At 38.0% G+C, this 17,232-nt stretch overlaps 1 long non-coding RNA gene across 1 annotated transcript in view; it reads left to right on the top strand.

The window, feature by feature from the left end:
- The first annotated feature begins 1,283 nt into the window (after positions 1 to 1,283).
- The window catches only part of LOC130453692 (uncharacterized), a 142,989-nt gene continuing 127,040 nt past the window's right edge, over positions 1,284 to 17,232 (top strand). Inside the window, exon 1 of the long non-coding RNA XR_008911186.1 lies at positions 1,284 to 1,374. This is a non-coding gene — a long non-coding RNA (uncharacterized LOC130453692). The remainder of the gene's footprint in view (positions 1,375 to 17,232) is intronic.

Genomic DNA, 17,232 nt, shown 5'->3' with positions numbered 1-17,232 from the left:
AAGATAATTTTTTCTTGATTAACAAAAAAGGAAGGAATTAGAGCAGTTATGCGAATTGTGAAACACTCCATCCTCTCCTTAGCAGCAGCAGCTACAGAAGCATCAGCTTCCCCATCCACAGTAATGCGTGCTAGTTTGGGGTCGCTTGCAGCTATGTTCTCTGGCTCTCTCAAACACTTGGCTTTTTACACTAGATCCCTAATGCTCTGACATTAGGCCAGGAAAATAGAAGCTACAATAATACAAAACTCAAAATCAAAATGGGGGAGGGAGGATGGAGGGGAATTGATTGGAAAATATAATGAATTGCTACAGTTTAAGCACTTAATTTTAAACTTAAAAATATTTTATGAGTAATAATTTCTTAAAACAAAATGTGGTTGAGCAGAGTATTAATAGCCTTTTTTTTTTTGAGAGAGAGGTTCCCTAGACCCCTGGGTACATCAGCAAACTGTCCTCCTACACGATGGAGCGTGCAGCTGCAATTTGGCCCGGGGCACCACCTACCCACAGTCACTATCTAATGCATTTTACATTTGCACACATTATAAAAAGACACTGAGAGAAAATAGAAGAGAGGAGACTGGGTTTTTTTTTTTTCCCCAGCATTCTGTTTCTTTTTGTAGCGTCCGTCAGCTGACACATGGAAAATGTGGTGCAGGGTTTTCTTTGCCTTTAATCTGTAATTAAGGATTCCGGGTCTGTGGCTCTCTACCTCTTTTTCCCTCCCCTCCCTTCTCCTCTCTTCATCCCCCCCCCTCCCCCCACCCCACGCGCCTTCTTTCAGTCTCCCATATCCCCTGTGTGTTCTCCCATATTCCTAGTGTGTCCCTTGACAGCTAATTCCCAGGATCAGGATACTTGGGGTGACAAGTCCCGCAGTAATCGCCCGGCCATACCACCCAAGAGGGAGGCGCTGATGAGAAGTGGGGGCGGAGGGGAGGGGCCTTGAGCTAGCCCCTTCCTTCCTTTGAGTTTTTTGCCTCTTAAATGCTTAGCTTTAAAAAATCTTTTAAAAAAAAATGAGCAAGTTTCCTGGGGATGAAAAACTCGCGCGATGGCGGAAAGAGGGAATCCTTTTCAATTTGACCTCTCAAAGGCCAAGTTTGAGAAGTGTATATATCTCCCCCACCCCTTTCGGGAATACGGCAACAAAGTTACCGAAAACCTCCAAGGGATAACCAAGAGCGCGCGTAAACGTGTGACTAGCTCAGTGCGGGGACAGGCGCGTCTGGGCATTTTCCTGGGGGCTCCGCTTTTCCAAGTGTAGTAGGAGAGGGAAGGAGCGAGCCAGGCGGGGGGCGGGGATGCGTCAGTCTTTCTGGGAGGGGAAGACAGAAGTGGCACAGCAGGGTATCCGCGGGAAGTGTGCAGGTTGGTGCCTTACTAGGGAAGCCGGACGGAGCGCTGGGGACGGGAAAGAGGGTGGGTGGATTTAGGGACCAGTTGCGGTAAACGTGGGTCTCTGTTTCCGCAATAGCGGCTTCTCTTTCAGCTGCAGCAGCCTCCCGCTGTCTGGATTCCCCGCTTTCATTTCATTCCTTCCCAGTGTCCGCAGCACCCACCCCTAACACTAGACCCAGCAGAGGTTAAAGACCTATGGAGGGTCCAGGGAAGGTGGGTAGTACACGCTACTCGCCTTCCACTCGTGATGGCCACGGGAAAAAAAAAAGTTGTTCCCCCATTAGAAAGTGTTAGTGAGATCACTATGGGGATGGGGGTGGCGTGAGAGAGAGATATTTTGCTTTTTTTTTTTTTTAAGGTGAAAAATTCTGCCTTTGGGCGGCCTTCTGCGTTAGGTAGGGTTGGGCTGAAGGCCGAAGAATTAGGAGGGCGGACTGGGCGACGCCCCATCCAGCTGCTGGTAGCGGGCTTCAGCCAGCCGGGCTCGCCGCGCGGAACTCTGGCGAGCGCACACGAAGCACACAAATATATACAGACGCGCGCCCAGCTGGCGTAGATCTCCACTTTTACCTTTGCTAATTTTTTTTTTGGTTGTAGTTTTAAGAGCCCACTTTCGGTATCCCGGAAGGTTGCTCAGCCTATTGCGTAGTGTAAAGTATTTTTTTTTCTTTTGTTTTCCACGCAGTTAGTAATTTTATTTCACTTGGATGCCTATTTTTGCCCGTCTTCAGCTTTAGTGGGGGTATACAAAGAAGCTGTTCTGTCTATGCAAATTTAGGCATTACAGCATTCAGTCTACTGCTTTCTGGTGAACTGGGAGGAGGGGACTTGGGTGGGTGGGCAGGCTGCTGAAGGTTCTGCAAGGGAATCTACCCTGACATTTTAAAATACCTCTTTCTTATCACTGAAAACTAGCGTAAGGATCTAACCGTTGCAGAGTTTTAAAAGATTCTGATGTGTAATTAAAAAAATTTAAAGCACACTTCCTTTCTTAACCTTGTCATTTATATCGGATTATAAAACAAGTTTCGTCTTGGAATTGCTAGCCTGGGCCCTGAGGAGTGGGGTAGAGTTATGGGTCAGGAAAAAGAGATTGGGCAGTATTTGAAGAGAATATTTATAGTAATTACCTTGATTTGTTGCCCACTTATGCTATTTGATACATTTAGAATAACTTTAGAAGACATGTTTAGTGTAGCTTTAAACAACTTATGAATTAATGAAAAAAAATCAACTAGTGTGACCATTTTTCTTTACGTGTATATTTGGTAATAGAGTATTAGGAAGCTAGTGTACAGGGGTAGTTTGTATTTGGGTGTCCACTGAGTTATTTTAATCTTAACTATCCAGCCATTTGGCTTATTTTTAAATAATTAAAGAAAAACAATTTAGCTAACAAAAGTTCACACCAATGACCCACTAAACATTATATATGTTAAAGCTATGTGAGCGCTTAGGCAAAAGCAGAGCAGGATTTTTTTACCCTTCAGTGAATAGCTCACCATTTGGGATTTTCCCTTAGGGCTTAAAAAATCTTGCACCCTATAGGTTCAAATTCTGAAGAGGTGTTGGTGTTTGCATAAAATGTGAGAAAAGTTTGAGAGCAAATTAAAGGTTGAGGAGGGGGCCAGAGCTGAGCCTAACCTTGAGAACCAGAGTATGAAGGAATTGCACTTGCAAAGAAATGTCAGTAAACAATGATAATTAGTCCTTTCAAAAATCATAAAACTGATTAAAATATCTGATGCATTATTTATTCATCACAGAACATCTTTGCAAATCTGGGAATACTGTTTGAAAATCAAGTGTCTCATATTTTGCACAGCAAACCAAGCAGATGTGTCTGTCTCCCTTACAAAATGCCCCAAAAGGGTTAAATTGGGAATTAAAAAAAAAAAAGACTATGAGCAAATGGCATTCTGTTTGAAGAACTGATATCTTCCTAGTAATAATGCCAACAAAATATTGGTACCCTGAAAATATTTTTCATCCTGAGTGCAAGTGTCAGACTGAATCCAGTTTGTCTAGGCATACTGAAACTGTGGGCACACTTTCACTACTCTGAACGCTGAGGAGCCAATGAAGGGGGACGTCTTTTAACTCCATAATAGCAGGTTACATAGTAAATGAACACTGATGGTCAAATAGCCAATTATGGTATAAATATCCGTTGTTTACAGAGAGGTGTTAAATGAGCCTTTAGAGCACAAAGGATCAGACTGTCTAAGCTACAATTTGTACTTCATCCCATTATGTCTTCCCTTAAAAAGGCCAGTGCCAGGGTAGGTAATGTGCTCACAGAACATACTTCTCTCTGTTGATTTTAGTTTGCTTTATTTCAATGCACACTGTTGTTTACTTTTTAAAATTTAAATAAATGTCAGCATTGTATAATTTCTATGTTAACAAAGCAGTGAGCAAAATCCCTTGTATGTTTATAAAATATTATTGTTTAATTCACATAGTTTAGAAATTCCAAATGTTGAGAATAGGAAGGAGGCCAAATACCATCTGTTTATAACTATGATGCATCGTAATATGTGTACTTTTAAAAGGAGTTTGGTCAATCATGCCACTATTTTATCTGCTTAGAATATGCTGAAGATTTAAAATGTAATTTACAGGATTACTCTTAGTGCACTGCATCCAACTGTGACTAGAAGAGAAGTCAGTCCATTCCTTTCTATTTTTCTCAAATTAATCATGTAGCAGCCCCAATTAATGGTTCCGTTAATTGTGTCACTTTTTGCCTAGCTTCAGGATTCTTCCAACTTTGGCTCAGTCTGGCTCTTCAATTCTGATAAAAATTCCAAGGACATAAAAAACAAAACATTCCTAACTGTGTCTTTCTGCCAGGAGATAGTCACTTAGAATGGGAGGCATGGTATAGTAGCTAATAATTAGCCAACATCAGCACTGAGAAATTACCTGTGAAATTTCCATTGGTAATGAGTTGAAAAATAACATTTTACACTCCCTATTTTAGAATAGTGTATACTTGTCCCTGAGACAGAGTTTGATTTAAGTTACCTTTTATTCCAAGTGCATCTAATTGCATACCAGACAACAAAGGGAGTGCATTTATTTGCTTAGATGCACAGATTTCTTTTGGTTATAAACTCAGGTTGTTTTATCTAGTAACCCTTTAGCTCCTGTAAAGTTAGAGAGCCCCATAATAAAATTTAAAATTCCCAAGGAGGAAGAGTGAAACAAATATGAGAGATTACTGTTCCTGTTAGTGTTGCTGAGGCTTCAGCATATCACAGCTGCAGTTCATCCCAGTATTGATAATGATGCTTGGAGTGATGCAGGTGGTTTGTGGAACTCACACATGGGATCTCTTCCCCAAGGAAGAAGGAAACCAGATGCACCCAGGTAGCCTGAGAAGGTTGAGAGCAAATTTGTCATAACGATGGATGGCTTTGCTGGTATGCGGTGATCACTGATTATTAATAAGAAAGGTAGATTCAGAAACAAAGCTTCATTTCCTTTTCACAGAGAAAAAAAATGCATGTGGAAATGTGAAGACAAAAATTCACACAACCAATGAACTGATAAGTGCAGAATACTTTTTTTCTAATCAAGTGGTTTCTGAAGGAAGTTTAGTAATAGTTCTGTATAAAGTCGGCTGTGTACTGTTTGACCATATCTGTTTTTTCAAATTTCTGAGCTTTGGCTGCTTAATTTATAATTGTAATAACTTAAGATAATTCAGTTACACAGAATTAAGAGCATTGCGGGTACCTTGTCCCCAGCAAAAGCAAGCTGACGTGTATATATTGTTTCCTAAAAAACAGTCAGATTTTAGAAGTCTCTTTCTTGGCCACTGTTTCTTCCCCAAAATAAATCCCCTGGGGCTTTATGTTGTAACCCTATTTTAAGGCTTATTTTGCTTGCCATGAATTATAACAAGAAAATGTCAGACTTATTTTCCCAAGTAACTGTGGAAGTTTATGACCACAAGACTAAAGTATATAAAGAGATGAGAAGATTGAGGGGCACTTGATAGAACTGGGATGAATGGACCATGCTAAATTAACAAACCGCAGGCTTTAAAAAAGACCTCGAAAGTAGTGAGTAATAATTGTTTAAAACATCATTTTCTAGAACAGATTCAAAGCAAAGGCTGCTAAGACTTTATACATAGGTATTTATTATTCCTCAGCACAACCAAAATCAGCCTAGAAGAGTAGATAGGATACTGGACCTGAATTCAGGAAGACCGGAGTTCTAATTCTGTCTCAGATAGTTATTGGCCAGCAGATCTGGGCAAGCCACCTAACTTCACATTTTCTCATCTAAAAATTGTGAGGGGAGGGATGGACTACACACCCTACACTAGACTACACAGTGTCTAAGGCCCCTTCTACTTCTAAATCTATGAACCTGTGATAAATACTTATGAGCTTCTTCTTCAATGTCAGAAGAAGAGAGGAGTTCTGAGGTCAACTTAATCTAATCCTCTCCTTTGCACAGGTGAAAAAAACTAAGATTCAGAGAGATGAAGTGAGGTGCCCAGAGTTGCAGCTATTTCACTTCCATTCAAGAAACACTTATTAAGCACTTACTGTGTATGAAGCACCAAAACTCTAGGAATATAGCACCAGAAACGAAACATTTACTGACTTTAAATTTTTATCTTTTTGGGAGGAGAGGGGGAACATAGCATGTACAAAGATAATAAATATGTGGTGTCCCCAAAGGCTTAATGCAATTTAGTTTTCATTATATTTTCCCCAGTTACAAGTAAATACAATTTTTAATAATCATTTTTGGGGCATTTTCCAATCCATGTTCTCCTCGCTCACTCACTCCCTTCTTCCCTCCTTAAGGTGACAGGTAATATGACAAAGATTATATGCGTGCTTTCATTCACAAATATTTCCATGTTTTTCATGTTGTAAAATAAGACACAGATCCCATATATAAGAATAAAATTCATGAGGGATATATGGTGAAATTTGATACGCTTCAACCTACATTCAGATTCCATCAGTTCCTTCTCTCATGGTGGATCACTTTTTTCATGGAGTTGTTCTGGATCCTTGCATTGCTGATAATAGTTGAGTCATTCATAGTTGATCATCATAAATTATTGCTGTTACTGTGAGAGCAGTTTAAAAAATATTTACTTCACTAAGGCTTTTGGGGACACTAGATAATTTGAGGATATTAACCATAATGGATCAAGAAAGACCTCACATTTCAATTGGCTCCTAAGATGGACTTTTAAGGAAGATAATGAAGGATTTTAATAAAGGAAGTGAGGAGCTAGGGCACTCCAGGCATTGGGGGTTGGGAGAGGAGCAGGGCAGGAACAATGCAAATAGACACCATATAAATTCACAGAGCCATGTGATCAAGTAATGAGCTTAAGAATTATTTAAACCAATGAACAGCTAGTAGCCCAATTTCAGGGGCACACAGAGGGTGAAGATGATTCTCAGCAGTGCTGTTATTGGAAGCCAGGCTTAAACATGACTCTCAATCCACTAATTATTTCAATATAACAAGCAGCCTCCCATTCAGTCTATTATGGGAGTTGCCAGAGAGAAGAACTAGATATGCAGTTCCTGTCCTCAACCGACCAAAGCTATTACTGGGGTACAGTGAAGGGTAGGTAGAATCAGGGAGGAAGCATGCTTCATTTGGGGACAGTCAGAGACTGCCATCGCCTTACCCCAAGCCTCTGCTGATAGGCTTGCTGTTTGACCTCTCTCCCCAGCCAGAACCCAGGCTGCCACCCTCAGGATGCTCTTGTGATGACACTGCTCACCCACAGCCCATCATTTCCCCCAATAGCCATGGCAATACAAGGAGAGTCTCTCATGGCAATGGGCCATTATCTCTCATAATATCACTATATTGCCTCTTCTATCTCCTCCAGGTCCTCCAACTGTTTTTGCCTCCAGTGAAATAATTCTTAATTATAGTTCCTTAATCAAATAGCTTACCGAGAAAACAAAACATAGGTACATAGAATGTATAAAGTAAAATATAATAAAATATAAGATCATGTGATATAAATTAAGCTGGAGTGTGTAAAATGTTAACTAAATGATATGAATCACTGTTTTTATGTGATCTTTTCTAAAGTGTTTCTACAGTGACCATTTTGTATCATTTTGAGCACCACAAAGAATCCCAGTATTCACTTCCATTGGAACATTCCATTTCCAAAAAGTCTCCATGCCTAAAGTGATGTAATACAATGGGAAAAAGCACTTTGGCCATTTGTTACCCAAGTTACCTTAGGCACATCACAATCTCTCAGACTTCAGTTTTCCTGTGGTTCTAGATTTGAATTCTGTGTCTGATGCTTAATACTTGTGGAAGTCTTGTCAAGGGACCAAAGCTACCTGGGCTTTGGCTCCCTTATCTGTGAAATGTATGGGTCAGCCCAATTGGCCTGGGAGGTCCTTTTCCCTTCTAAATCCATGATCTTCTTATCTGATGCTTTAAAACATGAAAGAGTAACATTTACTTCCCTGTGAAGGATCACTAACCCAAAGAGAACAATCAATTTAAAAAAGGAAAGCTACAAAATTATCAGCACATCCAACTTTAGAATGTAAAGCAAAGGACATCAAATGTAAAAATATAATGAATCAAATTTATATAAGATATAATAGCTGTCATTTGTTTTTCATATTATGATCAGATAAAAAATAAAGAAATAATGGTGGGATGTGGGGAAAGGGAGAGAGAGAAGGGTCTTTTGCTCATAGAATTTAAAACAGAAAGGGAAATTGGAGACCTTGTCATGATTTTTGTTCCCTGCTCCTACATCTCTATATATTTTGAAGTGAGAGCCACCTAATCTTCACCTGTAAGTCTGGCCTACCTCATATCCTGGGATCAATTTTGTCCCTAACATTTTGGGACTTCAGGCAAGTTGCATTTTGACTAAGGATTGAAACAGGTCCCAACCTGACTTTGATATTCTAATTTCTAGTAACTAGGTTCCTGTTATTTTCTCTAGTTCCTGAGTACCTCCATGTCCATTTTAACAATAGCGAATTTCTTCCTTGTTCTCCCAAGTGAATGGATCCTCTACTAATCATATCCCTCAGTTCTATGAATGACTCTAGCTCCTGACTCCTAATCCCATTTTATGGTAATTTATATTGCCACTGTCTAATGAAGGACCACCTGATCCTGACCACATACCAGACCTTAGCCTGCCTAAACAGATATTTGGGGTCTTATTCTTAACTAATAGTCTTTATTCAGCATGATATGATCTGTTTTCAGACTAAATTTAAGATTTTTGGTCCTCTATACCTTTTCCTAGAATGACTTCCCATTGGCTTAATTCCCATGTTCAAACCCAGAGTCTTTGCTGGACCACCCAAGGTAATCTGCAATTTATTAATTATCAAGTATTTATTAAGCACTCACTGTGCTTGTCTTTGTGGGCTTTTCCTTTCTGTCTCAATTTAATTCCTGTCCATGACTGAAAGCCTAAATCAAATATTATCTCCTCTCTCATTTCTCATGGACTGTAACTGTCACTCTTAGACATGTCACTATTTTGCATTTCTGTGATATACTTAGCCTGCATGTGAAATTATTGTAGTTATATTTTTGCCCTCTCCTTACTAGGCAAAATACAATAAAAGCAGAGGCTGTTATTTTACCTAAATTTGGCATTTCTCTCAGGATTAGTACTCAGCATGGCAGTAGACATTTAATAAATATTCCTAATGTGCCATCACTCAAAAAGCAATGCTAAAAAGGGGGTAACAATAGAATGGTAAAGAAAGAGTTAAAGATAGAGAAAGGAAGGATGAGAGAAAATCAGAGTAGACAAAAGAAATTTGGAGGATGGGAAGGAAGAGGAAATCCAGGACAGATGAGAGAAAGAAGGATATTAAGGCTTCCTATTTCACCAAGACCTGCTGATTTTGGAAAATCCTTCCCAAAGGCCATATAGTTATATTTTTGGTAAGTTACCATTTGTTGCTTCTTGATTTGGCACCTATAAATTGAGCACTACTTGACATTATGATCCATGTTGACCTTAGGACAAACAGACATAAGAATCCCTACTTTAAGTCTGGTTTGGCTCAGTTCCAAATAAATCTTGCTGTTGACTGGCTAGACTTTATGCCTTGTATTCCATTTGTAGTGGGACCTGGACTTCAGGGACCCAGCCTCTTTGTGGTAGTTGCAGATGCTAGATACTCTCTCAATATTTCAGGTTTGGACTTCAATCAATTAGTAAACATTTATAAAGTAATCACGGTGTTCAAGACAGTGCTAAGTACTGGAAATATAAAAAGATATAAATTCAGTGCATCAAGGACTTACAATCTAATGGAGGAGAAAACATGTAAAGAAATCTATATAAAAACTATATGCAAGATAAATAGGAATTTAAAGAGGGAAAGCACTGAAATTAAGAGAGGTTAGTGAAGATTTCTCATAGAAGGTGGGATACAGGTTTGGGATTTAATAGCCTAGTTCTGCAACTGTTAAATAAGGCCCTTATCATCTTACTAGGTTAGTCACTCATTATTATTTGCTGGTTTTGCCTTGTTTGTCATTTGCTTCATCTCCCGATCTCATCTTTTGACCTTTGAATTTTATTTCAAACTTATCATGTGCTGTTCATACAATTCCAGTCCCCAAATTGATCTCTTCAAATTTGATTCATCCTCTATGAATGTCTTCTCATGGTCATCCCTACCATAATAGATCTCAGGATCATATAAATTAGTTTTGTTTTTGTTTTTAAATTCACTCTCAGGTGGTTCAGTAGGCAAAGTGCTAAAGTCAGGAAGATATGATTTCAAACCTGAGTGATGTTGGGCAAGTCACTTAACCTCTTTTTGACTCAGTTTCCTCATTTGTAAAATAAAATTTATAAAACTTCTACCTCACAGGATTGTTTTGAAGATCAAATGAGTTATGAAGATCACATAAAATACTAAAGTATTTAGTGCAGTGCATGGTGCTTATAGTAGGTGCTATATAAACACTAGCTATTTATTGTTATTTTTATTGCTTGGCCTTGTATCAAAAGGCTGATCAATCCCATTCTGCTGTGTGATACCCAATTCTGATAGGAAGAAAAGGAAAAAAGAATAGTAGAAAAGAAGTTCAGTAGGAGTATTTTTTATAGATGACAAGCTTTCATGAAACATTCCACTATTCACTTGGACTGTAGGCATCTGTGTACCTTAACTATTCTGTGGACTTAAATTTCTCATTAGCTCTCTAACATCAGTCTGCTGCATTCAGAAACAACTTGTATACTTTATCTTTATATTAAGTTTCGTTTTTTAAGTGAATGTCTATTTTAGCAAAGAATTATGAAGGTTTTCCATGTATGCAAAACTGTATTGTATTTAGAAATTTACTTTGGAAGCTTGTAGATGTCAATTTATTAGCTATTGTCCCTTTGACATTCAAAATTTGAAGATTTGCCTTATTGTTATTCTTTGTAAGATCATAACACAATGCCTGAAGGTTACATATAAAACTAAATTTATTTCATAGTTTTGAGCCACTTCTTCAAATTAAATCCAGTTTTTGGTCTAGTTGTTTCTTAGTGCAAATAATATATAGTAGAGAAAAAACTCTCAGTGAAGATTGCTCTTAATGAAACTTCAGATGTTGCACTAAATGAAATAGCCACAGAGAGAAAATTATTCTTTGGCCTGTAGCTATATGACCAGAAAAAATTTCCAACATGTGGTACCTCGAGTTAGCTGAATAAAATTAAGATGATATAGCCCATTTAGACATGAGAATTCCTATCTTTGAGTTAGAACTTTATTCTTTGAGCTAGAATATGCTACCTTTGAGATTGAACAGTACATATCCTTTCATTTATACAGGGTGAACCAGAAGTCCTAGAGTGGTTTTAAGCTAGATTAAAACTAGCTTAAAATTCACTAGCTTAAAACTGGACTAAGGCTTTTGGGATATCCTGTATATCCTAATACAGTTCCATAGACCCAGTTATCAAATATTTGGCAGAATTCCAGATAAGGAAGACTTGGATATCTTGAAACTGGCACAAAAAAAACCTTATGAGTGGTAATGTGCCCTAGGAAGCTCATTCTGAGGAAAATCTCATTACTCTCAAGATTCTATTAGCCTTGGTACTCTACCTCATCACCACTTTCTGTCCCTCTTTTCCTTCTCCAGTCCCTTTGTCCTGCCATTTTCAGCTTTCTTTTTTGTGTTGTCTTCCTTTTTTAAATCATAAGCCTCTTGAAGGCAAAGAATATCTTTAAAAAAAATTTTTGTATCCCTTTGCTTGGCACATAGTAGGCAATGTTTACTGACTTCCTGAAGATGTACTCACTGCTAGTTCTGTGAGTACTTAATTCTGTGTTAAGCATTCAGCTAGAGTCAATTATTTAGGGTTTAATGCAAGATAAGCAAGTTTGTTAAAAGCATTCTTTTTTAACTTCTCCTCATTTAAGAGATGGGTCTATGCTCAGGAGTACCTTTATTTTGCTGAGATAACTATTAAGCCTTTATAATAAAATATAACATCATTATAATAAAGATAAAGCTATTCTGCAAGTCAACTTAAGTCCAAGGCAGGTTAACAACAAAAAAAATAGTAATATATTATTATGGTCTTTACACTTATTTAATATAAAAAGAATCATCTACAGTAGTTACCTTTAGCTTTTTATCCTGAATTTACTCCTTATCTCTTTTCATTCTAACTTGTATTCCTATCACAGTGCCAAAAATTGCTCTTTCAGAGGTTACCAGTGGCCTCCTAATCCATAAATCACATAATTTCCCCAATCCTCAACCTTCCTAACATCTCTAGAATTTTTGACACTAGTAGACCCCCTGCCCCTGGACACCCTCTTCTCCCAGACTCTCTTCCATTGGTTTCCACAAAGCTTCAGCCTTCTCTTTTTCCTGTCTAGCTGACCATTTTTTTTCTTAATCTCATCTGCTGAATGATTATCCATGTTCTACTCTCTAAGCATAGATGTTCCATAAGAGTTTTCCCTGGGTCCCCTTTGTCTTTACATCCTCTATTGATGAGCTAATTAGCTTCCATGAGTTCAATTACCATACACAGATGACACCTACCACAACTATGTTATCTGGCCCTAATTTCTTCCCCAAATTCCAGTTTTGCACATCAGTTGCCTCCTGAATGACTTCCATGTGAATGTACTGTCAACATTTCGAATTCAATGTGTCCAAAATGGAACTCATTATCTTTCACTCCTTTTCCAAGGTTTTCTATTTCTGTTGAAAAAATCATCCTAATGATCCCACCAGTTGTAATTTTGGAATTATCCTAAAAAAGTTTCTATTTCCTCACTCCCCATTTCCAATCTATCGCCATTATTATTCATTTCACTTCCACAAGATTATCCATCCTTTTCTCTATAATCACTCAGTCACCACAAGAAACTTATTACTTTTCACCCAATTAGTGTTCCTTGTTTCTCCTCTCTCCTCTCTCCAACTCTTTCTTTGCAAAGTTGCAAAAAATAATCTTCAGAAACAACAAGTACGGTCTGTCACTTTGTCACTGAAAAATTTCAGTGACTCCTTATTGCTTCTAGAAAACAATATTAGTGTCTTAGCTTGGCATGTAAGGCCTTCTACCATCTGACTTCTACCTAATTTTCTAGACTTACTTCACATTATTCCCTTTCATGTATTCTTTGTTCTAGCCAAAGTATATTACTAGAATCCATCTGCTTTTTTCTCTTAAAAAAGTTTTATCAATGATCTTTCTTTTATAGCAGTGTTGTTTTCCATTGACTTGCCCCAACCATCCAAAAGAATATGCTCTTTCAGCTAATGAGCACTGTGAAACAAAACAAATGAACACATGGTTGATTCATTAAGATAGAAGGTATTTGCTTTATTCTGCACTACCACATCGCTCATTTCTATACATTCATACAATCCATCCCCATATCTGAAATATGCTCTGGCCTCACCTTCCTTTCTTAGGAATCTTTATCTTCCTTCAAAGCTAGTTCAGGCGACAACTTTCCAACTCGTCCCCCCTACCCCCATTTGATAGTGCCCCTTTATTCCTCTAAATTCCCCAGATTAACTGTCATGTACATGGCATTTCTACCCATTCCTACACTGCTGCCCTAGCAGTTGATTGTAAGTGCACTGAGCAGAGAAACTATTTTGATTTTGTCTTCTGATCTCAGCATAGTCCTTTGTATGTAGTTGGTGTTTATATGTATTAGAATTTCAAGGTGTTTTTTTCAAGTTTAGTTGAATTGAGTATATAATATTACTTGTTTGTAACCAAATCATCTCTCATCTTCTATCATCAGCATTATTAAAAAAGGGTCTCCACATACTTATTTATGCTATTGGAAATATATTCTAAAATGTCCATGGTTTGCTTAATGCTGCTGATTTGTTGATTGTTAACAAAGGCTTCATTTCAGATTTTCCACCAAAGTCCAACTACAATACTGATGCCTTGCTATGGCTAAAGGTGATCATACAGGCTTGACAGCAAAGTCCAATCTCTTTCAGGTCTTACTTATCTGGAAAAATTTTTAGGCTTGTGGCAAAGCTGCTTTTCTGTGTCAAGGCCACCAGCCTAGCTAAATTTGTCTTTCAGGATCTCCACAACTGGGAGAAAAAGTTCTTTGGCTACAACAACTCACAAAGACTATCTATTAAAACATAAAGTGGTGGCAGTCTACATTATCAGGAAGAATATCTACGTGATGAAAGCACAGATCTTCGGAAGTATTGAATCAATTGAAAAATGTTTGCAATTAGTCCACATTGGCCACTCCTAGTAAAACAGACCGAATTTCTTCCATACAACCTTCTGAAAAAGTTTACCATAACAGAGATGTTTAACAACCTTTCTCCATTGGCAGTGCTTTCTTCATCATTCTCACCTCTTTTCCCTGAAGCCACAGTCACATTCAAAAGCATTAAAAAGGCACAGAAAACTGTGGAGGAGGTACTGAAGCTTTGAGAAGATTGGAGGAAGACCAGAGTGTCAGATGTAATCACCATATGACTCTTCCTTCTTCCTTTGCCCAACAATTAGTTTCTCATTAAATCCCGTAGATTTTCCCCCACAATCTCTCTTACATAGATCTCTGCCTGCCTTGTCGTTCCTGCTGTTACTTCCCTCCCTAGCTCAGTCCCACATTACACCATACTCCTTCATTTGCAGTTCTCTCTCAAGAAATTTCCCTGCCTTCAGCCTTTCCTCTATTTCAATTTATATTGCACAGCATTGCCACATTAATCATCTTAAATTGAAAACAGAATAATTGACAAACTCCTCCACAAAGGCCTTCCACAATCTGGTTTTGACATGCTTTTCAAGCCTACTTACCCACTATTTCTCATACAGTTCTGCTCTGGCCAAGTTGGTATGTTTACTGCCACCTGAGCATTTTTTTATACTTTCAAGGCTCCGTGCCATTTCTCCCATTTGAAATGCTCCTTTTCTCCATCCTCATCAAAATCCTACTGTTAAAGATATGACACCAATATCTTCTCCTACATGAAGCCTTCCTTGTATTCGTGTGACACAACACTTACCTTATTGGTTTGTTTTGTTATTTATATACATATTTTCTTTACCCTACTAGACTTTAAGTTCCTAGAGGTCAGGAATTATATCTTATACATTTATGTACCCACAACAAATAAATATATAAATGTTTTAAAGTATAACTAATCAATGCTTATAAGCAATGATTGATGGCTCTTCAATAATCAAATAATCTCATTTTCTTTTTGCTGACTGGAAACCTGATTTATATACAAACTCATTCTTCTTTTGTATTTTTAACAAGCTTTCAGATGCCTTAAGGAGCTTTAGAGACTAACGATGTTCACAAAATAACCGAAATTTAGACTTGAAAGTAAACCTGAGGCCAACTAATCGCACTTATAAATGAACAATAATGCTTTCTGCAACATGCTCAACCAGTGCTCACAAACACGCTGTTTGAAGATCTCTGGCTAAGGAAGAACTCCCTATCTTCTAAGATGCCCCTAAATTAATCTCTGGATTGCACACAAATTGCTATGAGTTGTGTCTTCTGGGATCAAATAGACAAACTGAAACCTATTTCATATTCTAGTCCTTCAAATACTTGAAGACAACTATCACATTCTTTTGGTTCTCTTCTTTAGGCTAAATATACCCATTTCCTTTGACTGACCCTTATATGGCATAATGTCAGGGCCTTTTACTATATTTTTCTAACTGATCTCCAACTTGTCAGTAGTTTTCCTACAATGTGGGACCCAAAACTAAATACAGTAATCCAAATACTTTTTTTTTATTGCTTGCTGTCGCATGAGGGGGGGGGGGTGTGAGGGAAGGGAAGGAAGGAGAAAATTCAGAATTTGAAAATTTAAAAAATGAATGGTAGGGGGCAGCTGGGTAGCTCAGTGGATTGAGAGCCAAGCCTAGAGATGGGAGGTCCTAGGTTCAAATCCGGCCTCAGACACTTCCCAGCTGTGTGACCCTGGGCAAGTTACTTGACCCCCATTGCCCAGCCCTTACCACTCTTCTGCCTTGGAGCCAATACACAGTATTGACTCCAAGACGGAAGGTAAGGGTTTTTATAAAAAAAAAAATGAATGGTAAAATTTCTTTGGATGTAATTGGAAAAATATTAAAAATTTAAAATATGTACAAATACATTTTTGGGGGGGGGTCTGGGGTATAATACACCAAAACCCTCCTGGTTCCATATACTATTTTTTCTTAATAGAGCTCAGAATAACATTTTTTGACTCTCAAAATATACTGTTGACTCAATTTGTACTTGAAATCCACTGAAACCTTCAGCTCATTTTCAGATGGATTTCTGTTACCTCATCTTGTATTTGTAAAGTTATTTTTTAAATTCCAATTATACTACTTTACGCTGTTCCTAAAAAAATTTCATCTAGTAAGAGTACCACTTTTTACCATTGTGGACTACAGTTGGCAGATATTGAAACTAAGCTTGAAGAAGCAATGTTAACTAAAACTGCCACTTTTAGGTGGGCTTATACTTTGTTTATAAAGGTAACTCCATGGTTTCCTGGTGTTAGATACTATGTTTGAGCATTAGTGACATTCTGGGATTGACCATCAATAGACACTAACTCTAACTTTCTGGTATTTTCAGTGTTCTTGAAGCATGTGAAGAAGTTTACACATTCTAGTTTGTTCTCAGCTGTACAATAAGTAAAACTCAGATTAGGTTTCTAACACCATGGAACCTTGGAGTTTCCTTGATGAACAAAGTATGAACCTACTTAAAAGTGACAGTGTTAGCTAATGTTGCTAAATATAGTTGATAGGGCCTCTACTGACATCTTCTCCACAACTTGCAGTCTTGGTGAAACTTTAAATTGATCCATTCATTTTGGAGAGCAATCTACCATGGCACCGAACAAATTATAAAACTGTGTATACTTTTTCACTCAGAAATACCACTATTGGATTTATTGTGTTAAGGGGAAACGGAAAAGGTCCTATATATTGTTCTAAAATATTTATAGCAGCTCTCTTTGGAATGATGAAGAACTGGAAATTAAGGGGATGCCCATCAATTGGGGAATGGGAAAGCAAGTTGTGGCATATGATTGTGGTGGTATTCTACTGCACTGTTAAGAAAAAATAAAGAGGTTAATTAAGAAAAAACATGAGGTGGAGTCCAGATGGTGGCGTAGAGGCAGCGAAAAATCAGACCTCTGAAAACCCTTCCTTACCAATTACAAACTAATGCTCCTAGGGGACTGAAAATCAAACTTAACAACAAGACAGTCAAGGAACCCTCCTGCAGGACTCAACTTAAAAGGTATGCCCCCACCCCAAAAAAAGCC

This window comes from Monodelphis domestica, chromosome 4, assembly GCF_027887165.1.
Source record: "Monodelphis domestica isolate mMonDom1 chromosome 4, mMonDom1.pri, whole genome shotgun sequence".
In the NCBI taxonomy this organism is placed as follows: Eukaryota; Metazoa; Chordata; class Mammalia; order Didelphimorphia; family Didelphidae; genus Monodelphis; species Monodelphis domestica.
The sequence above is the reverse complement of the archived record's forward strand: the minus strand, read 5'-3'. Positions and strand labels throughout refer to the sequence as shown.